This window comes from Pongo pygmaeus, chromosome 2 (assembly GCF_028885625.2).
Source record: "Pongo pygmaeus isolate AG05252 chromosome 2, NHGRI_mPonPyg2-v2.0_pri, whole genome shotgun sequence".
NCBI lineage: Eukaryota > Metazoa > Chordata > Mammalia > Primates > Hominidae > Pongo > Pongo pygmaeus.
The window spans coordinates 130,239,686-130,247,061 of record NC_085930.1 but is presented as its reverse complement, the minus strand read 5'-3'; the positions used below and the strand labels follow the sequence as shown (position 1 = coordinate 130,247,061).

General features: G+C 41.0%; 1 pseudogene; it reads right to left on the bottom strand.

Annotated features, from left to right (window-relative positions):
- Positions 1-6,715: 6,715 nt before the first annotated feature.
- LOC129034368 (U6 spliceosomal RNA) lies at positions 6,716-6,815 on the bottom strand (annotated as a pseudogene).
- Positions 6,816-7,376: the final 561 nt, after the last annotated feature.

The following is a 7,376-nucleotide window of genomic DNA, read 5'->3' as shown; positions in this document are numbered from 1 at the left end:
CATATTTTCATGAGCTTATTGGCATTCTATATATCTTATTTGGAAAAATGTCTACTCAAATACTTTGCCCAATATCTTAATTGGGTGGTTTTTTTTTTGTTTTTTGTTTTTGAGATGGGGTCTTACTCTGACACCTAGGCTGGAGTGCAGTGGCATGATCTCAGCTCACTGCATCCTCCGCCTCCTGGACTCAAGCGATTTTCCTGCCTTAGCCTCCCAGGTAGCTGGGACTACAGGCACCCGCCACCACGCCCAGTTAATTTTTTTTTGTATTTTGTTGTAGAGACGGGATTTCACTGTGTTAGCCAGGATGGTCTCGATCTCCTGACCTCATGATCCGCCCGCCTCGGCCTCCCAGAGTGCTGGGATTACAGCATGAGCCACCGCGCCTGGCTAATTGGGTTGTTTTTTTAATTCTCAAGATTTTTTTATATAATACGGAAGCACATCCTTTATCAGATATATGATTTGCAAATATTTTCTCTCGTTCTGTAGGTTGGCATTTCACTTTCTTGATAATGTCCTTCCATGCATAAAAGTGTTTAATTTTGATGTAGTCCAATTTTATCTATGCTTTCTTTTGTTTCTTATAATTTGGGTATTTAAGAAATCTCTTCTAAGAGTTTTATAGTTTTGTCTTTTTGTTTGTTTTTTCAGACAGAGTCTCACTCTGTCACCCAGGCTGGAGTGCAGTGGCACGATCCCAGGTCACTGCAATCTCTGCCTCCAGGGTTCAAATGATTCTCCTGCCTCAGCCTCCCGAGTAGCTGGCATTACAGGCGCCTGACACCACGCCCAGCTAATTTTTGTGTTTTTAGTAGAGATGGGGTTTCACCATGTTGGTCAGGCTCGTCTTGAACTCCTGACCTCAAATGATCCGCCCTCCTCCGCTTCCAAAAGTGCTGGGATTACAGGCATGAGCCACCGCACCCAGTGAGTTTTATAGTTTTAACTCTTGCATTTAGCTCTCCAATACATTTGGAGTAACTGTTTGCATATGATATGCAATGCATTCTTTTGCATATGATATGCAATGCATTCTTTTGCATAAGGATATCCAGTTGTTCCAGTACCATTTGTTGAAAAGATTATTCTTTTTCCACTGAATTGTTGTGGCACCCTTGTAGAAAACCAACTAATGATAAATGTAAAGCTTCATTTCTGGATTCTCAATTCATTCTATGGACCCATGTGACTATATCTATGTCAGTACCACACTGTATTGATTACTATAACTTTTTTAAATTTTTTATTTATTTTTATTTTTTTTTTTGAGACAAAGTCTTGCTGTGTCACCCAGGCTGGAGTGCAGTTGGCATGGCCACAGCTCACTGCAGCCTCTGTCTTCCCGGCTCATGCGATCCTCCCACCTCAGCTTCCGGAGTACCTGGAACCACAAGTGCGTGCCACCACACCTGGCTAATTTTTGAATTTTTGTTGTTGTTGTTGTTTTGTTTTTTCTGTAGAGACGAGGGCCACCCTGTGTTGCCTGGCATGGTCTCGAACTCCTGGACTCAAACAATCCTCCCACCTTGGCCTCCCAAAGCGCTGGGGTTACAGGCATGAGGCCGCAGCAACTGCCCTGATCACTGTAACTTTAGTAGCAAGTTTTGAAATCAGGAAATGTGAGTCCTCCAACTTTGATCTTCTTTTCCAAGGTTGTTTTGTCTATTCTGGGTCCCTTGCATTTTCATGAGAATTTTAGGATAAGTATATCAATTTCTACCACAGACCAGCTGGGATTATGATAGAGACTGTGCTGAATCTATAAATCCATTTGGGGAATGTTGCCATTTTAGTGATATTGAACCTTCCAAGCAATGATTTATACCATTCTAATACATTTATTGAGGACTTTTAAATTTATTTCAGCAATATTTTATAGTTTTAAGTGTATAAATTGTATATTTTTAAAATTTATGCCTATTTTATTCTTTTTGATGCTATTATCAATTGAATTATTTTAATTTCCTTTTTGCAATATTTAATTTTAGTGAGTAGAAATAAAATTGACTTTTGAATATTCATCTTATATCCTGTTACCTTGATGAGCTTGTTTACTAGTTCTAATAGTTTTTTAGTAGATTCCTTGGGATTTTTTATATACAAGATCATGTCATCTGTAAAAAGAGGTTGTTTTAATTCTTCCTTTCTATTATGGATGCTTTATTCTATTAATAGTGTGTATTACATTAATTGATTTCTGACTGTAAACTCACCTTGTATTCCTGGTATAAATCCCACTTACTCATGGTGTATAAACCTCCTTATATGTTGCTGTATTCTGTTTGCCAGTATTTTATGTTTGTATTTTTGAGAATTTTTGTATTCATAAGGGATGTTGGTCCTTTTTTCTTTTCTTGTAATGTCTTTGATTTTGGTATCAGGGTAAATACTAGCCTCAAAGAATGAGTTGGGAAGTGTATCAGTGAAGCCACTTGGACTTGAGTTTTCTTTTACAGGACGTTTTAAAATTACTAATTTGATCTCTTTACCGGATATAGGTCGATTCAGATTTTCTACTTCTCTAATCAGTTTCAGTAGTACATGTGTTTCTATGAATTTTCCATCTCATCTAAATTATCTGCTTTTTTCGGCATGCAGCCTGTGGTATGCCCTTATAATCCCTTGTATTTCTGTAAAGTCAGTAGTAGTGTCTCCTCTTTCATTTCTGATTCTAGCAATTTGAGCCTTCTCTTTTTCTCTTTGTCTACCTAGCTAAAGCTTTGTCATTTTTGTCCATCTTTTCAATAATCAATTTTGGTTTTACTGATTGTCTCTATTGTTTTCCTACTTTTTATTTTATTTTATTAATTTCTACTCTAATTTTTATTCTTTTCTTCCTTCTACTTGCTTCAGTTTAGTTTGCTCTTCTTTTGCCAGAGTCTTGAGGTAGAAGTTTAGATTACTGATTGGAGATCTTTCCTCTTTGTTAATATAGGCATTTATAGCTATAAAATTCCCTCTCAGCACTACTTTAGCTGTATCCCATAAGTTTTGGTATGCCATGTCTTTATTTTCATTTAGCTCAAAGTACTTTCTGACTTCCTTTGGATTTCTCTGCCAGCTCAAATTTACTGTTGAACCCCTTTGTAAATTTTTCATTTCTGTTTGTAGTTTCTATGTCCAGAATTTCTATTTGGTTCTTTTTAATAGTTTCTCTTTATTGATATTTTCTTTGTTGTTGTTTGTTTGTTTGTTTTGTTTTGTTTTGTTTTTTTGAGACAGGATCTCACTCTGTTGCCCAGGCTGGAGTGCGGTGATGTGATCTCGGCTCACTGCAACCTCTGCCTCCCAGGTTCAAGTGATTCTTCTGCCTCAGCCTACCAAGTAGCTAGGATTACAGGTGCCCACTACCACGCCTGGCTAATTTTTGTATTTTTAGTAGAGACAGGATTTCACCATGTTGGCCAGGCTGGTCTTGAACTCCTGACCTCAAGTGATCCGCCTGCCTTGGCCTTCCAAAGTGCTGGGATTACAGGCATGAGCCACCGTGCCTGGCCTTTTCTTTCTTTTGGTTTTTAACTGGCACTTGTGAACATTTCTAGCTATTTTCTTCTGATAAGACATTGCTATCATATCTTCCTTTAGTTTTCTGAGAAGGGTTTTCTTTAGTTCTTTTAGCATACTTAGAGTAGCTGTTTTGTTTTTATATTTTATTTTATTTTATTCATTTATTTATTTATTTGATGGAGTCTTGCTCTGTCACCCAGGCTGGAGTGCAGTGGCGCAATCTCAGCTCCCTGCAACCTCCGCCTCCCGGGTTCACGCCATTCGCCTGCCTCAGCCTCCCAAGTAGTTGGGACTACAGGTGCCTGCCACCATGCCTGGCTAATTTTTTGATTTTTAGTAGAGATGGGGTTTCACCATGTTGGCCAGGATGGTCTCGATCAGAATAGCTGTTTTGAAGCCTTGTCTACTAGGTCCACTATCTGGACCCCTTCAAAGGCAGTTTCTATTGCTGGCTTTTTTTTTCTTGTGTATGGGTCACACATTCTTATTTTTTTGTTTGGTTTTGTTTTTGCATGCCTGGCAATTTTTTGTTGAAAACTGAATATTTTAGGTAATATTTTGTAGCAACTGTGGATACTGACACCACTGCTAGGGGTGGTGATGGTTATTGTTTGCTGGGGTTTATTTATTTGCTTAGCGACTTGACTAAAGTAATCCTGCAAAGTCTGTGTCCCTTGCAGTGTGCAGCCTCTGACATTCAACCTCAGATTTCTCTGACCTTGTTATTCTCTTTTAGCCTGGCCACTTAGGCTAGGAATCACTTCTGGCAGGTCACCTTCTTATTGTTCAAATGTTGTACTTAAGCCTGCTTAGCAGTTAGATGTTTATTGTTGGAAATGTGTGTGGCTTGAAGGTTGCTAGCCCAGTTGTGGGGGAAGGGGTTACCTTTTTCTCTCATGTTCTATTATCTTAGAGCTCTGTGGTCACTCCTCTGATCACACCCTGGAAGGGTACAGCCTTGGACATGTACACAGTCTTCCAGACTGCCAGGGAAGACTGCAATATTATTATTTACTTTATTTTTATTTGTTTATTTTTTGAGACAGGGTCTCATTCTGTCAACCAGGCTGAGAGCATAGCTCACTACAGCCTCAACCTCAAGGCTCAAGTGATCCTCCCACCTTAGCCTCCCTAGTACCTGGGACTACAGATGTGCGCCACCACGCTCAGCTAATTTTTAAATTTTTATTTTTAGAGATGGGGTCTTGCTTTGTTGCCCAGGCTGGTCTCCAACTCCTTGCTTCAAGTGATCGTTCTGCCTCAGCCTCTCAAAGTGCTGGGATTACGGGGGCCAGCCATCATGCCTGGCCTCTGTCATCTTGGCTTGCCTCCCCCCTGGGACAGAACGTGTGCAAGATTGCAAGGAGCTGGGGTCAGGGACCCACTTTTCCCAGAGTGATGAATGCCCAGATCTGCAAGTAGGTACTAGGGGTGGCAGCTGTGGCAGCTGTGGATAAGCCTGTTCTTCTTGGCTTGTCCGTTGCAGCATGGAACCTCCCTACTACTAGTGAGTGAGCTGGGTGGGGGTGACAGAGGCCCCAGTATTCTCAGCCTGCTTCACCTGGAGTAGAACTTCTACCCTACAAGCAAGGGAGGCAAGATAGAGAAAGGGAGGTTGGTACTGCCTAGAATAGAGCTTCTGCAACACAGGGCTGGGGGCAGGAGGGGTGAAACCATACCCTCAGACTGGCAGGTGGAAAGGGGGGATGAAAAGAGAGCCCCCATCATCTTGGCCACACCTGCCCAGACTGGAGGGTGCAGAACGGGTAGAACTTCCATTAACACCGAGCTGGGGTTGCAGAGGGTAAGGAAGCAGGAGGTGGCTCAACTGCCACAGACCCTTCCTACGAAGTTTTAATATATTTTTTTGAGGGACTTTTTCTTTGTTTCCTGTACACCCTTTGAACAATTTCCAGGGGCTTTAAATTATTGCCTTTTTATTATTTTCACCACTTGAGTTGTTTTGCTGGAGAGAGGGTCTGCTGAGCTTGCTTCACCATTCTGAATGTCCTGTCCTACACAGATGGTTTCTTTAACCTCCATATTTGATTGGATTGATGGTCTTTTGACTGCTCCATTTGGGAGGAATGAAAGCTAAGAAAGTCATTAAGGGCCAAAGGATGGGAAGTAATGACTTGTGGATGTTGCCTGCAAATAGCAGTTGCTTAATGCAAACTCTGGTTGCCTCTTAAAATTTTAAATGATGTCATATTTTCTCCAGTCCACCCTCAAGTTATCAAAACAGAATGCTGGTAGCTCACTTTCATTTCATATCACAAATAAGTGACACACAGTATTTTCAAGTTGGAAGGAGACATCAAACAAATGAGGAAATAAGTCCCAAGAGGACAGGACTTGCTATTCTAGTTTTCCAATTTTTGTAGGAAATAGGAAGTGGTAGTCAAACAACAAATGATGTCTTTAAAATGGTATTTTCAAATCAAATACTGTTTCTGGATAGCACAAACTATTTATAACTCAGCAGGGTCATAGCAGGCTTTATATTCTCCAAAGAATGCATTTTCTTTCCTGAGGCAGAGGGCCCTAGACAAAGAGCTGAATGAAGACATTCCTTCACATCAGCAACAATTTGAAAGTTCAGTTCAAATACAATTTGAAATCTAAAGAACTCAGATGTAACATTTTAAAATAGAAAGATAACTATCTACTTAAAAAGTTATCATGTCAGTTCTGGTTTTTTTAAAAAAAAACAATCATATTAAGAAATATTTCTTTTTTCTTTTTCTTTTTTTTTTTTTTAAGATGGAGTTTCACTCTTCTTTCCCAGGCTGGAGTGCAATGGTGCGATCCTGGCTCACTGCAACCTCCGCCTCCCAGGTTCAAGTGATTCTCCTGCCTCAGCCTCCCAAGTAGCTGGGATTACAAGCATGTGCCACCACGCCTGGCTAATTTTGTATTTTTTAGTAGAGACGGGGTCTCACCATGTTGGCCAGGCTGGTCTCGAACTCCTGACCTCCAGTGATCCGCCGGCCTCAGACTCCCAAAGTGCTGGGATTACAGGCTTGAGCCACCATGCCCAGCTATTTTTTGTATTTTTAGTAGAGACGGGGTTTTACCATGTTAGCCAGGCTGATGTCAAACTCCTGACCTCAAGTGTTCTGCCTGCCTGGGCCTCCCAAAGTGCTGGGATTATAGGCGTGAGCCACCGAGCCCAGCCAATATTTTAATTTAAAAAGTTGTTTTAAATTTAAATCGCTTCATGAATTTGCATGTTATCCTTGCACAGGGGCTATGCTAATCTTTCATTTATTCGAATTTTAGTGTGTTTGCTGCCAAAGCAAGCACTCTAAATTTTGTCTTACCACAATCCTTTGAGGTAGAAAGTAGTAATAGTGTTAGTACTACTAGTGGAAGTTGGGAGACTTGGGTTTTAGTTTTACCTCTGTCAGTTATTGACTGTAAACCTTGGGGAAAAATCGTTTAATCTTCTTGTGCCTCGGTTTCCCCAGAAGCTACACCCTTAGCATCCTGTGGTATTCTAGAACACTATTACTTCTAAATGTTTTGCAGAATGCTATTAAGCATTAGGAGTGGTAGAGTATTCACACCTTCATTTTGGGGGTGAGGAAACTAGACCATCTGCGTATTTACTGATTTGGCCAGTATCAGACAGCCAGGGAGCAGGAGACCCAGGGCTTGAACCCAGGTTTCTCCAGGCAAATCTGTGCTCTAGACACAGAGTGAAAGTCAATGGGCTCTAACACACACTGATTACCAAGGTGTTCCAGGAGCTACAAGATGAACAAAACAAGGCCTTATCCTCAGGGCTTTTCCATGCCGCCTCCTGGCCCTCCCTACTCCTTCCTATTGTACGTAGTGTCCACTCCACCATGAGACTTGTC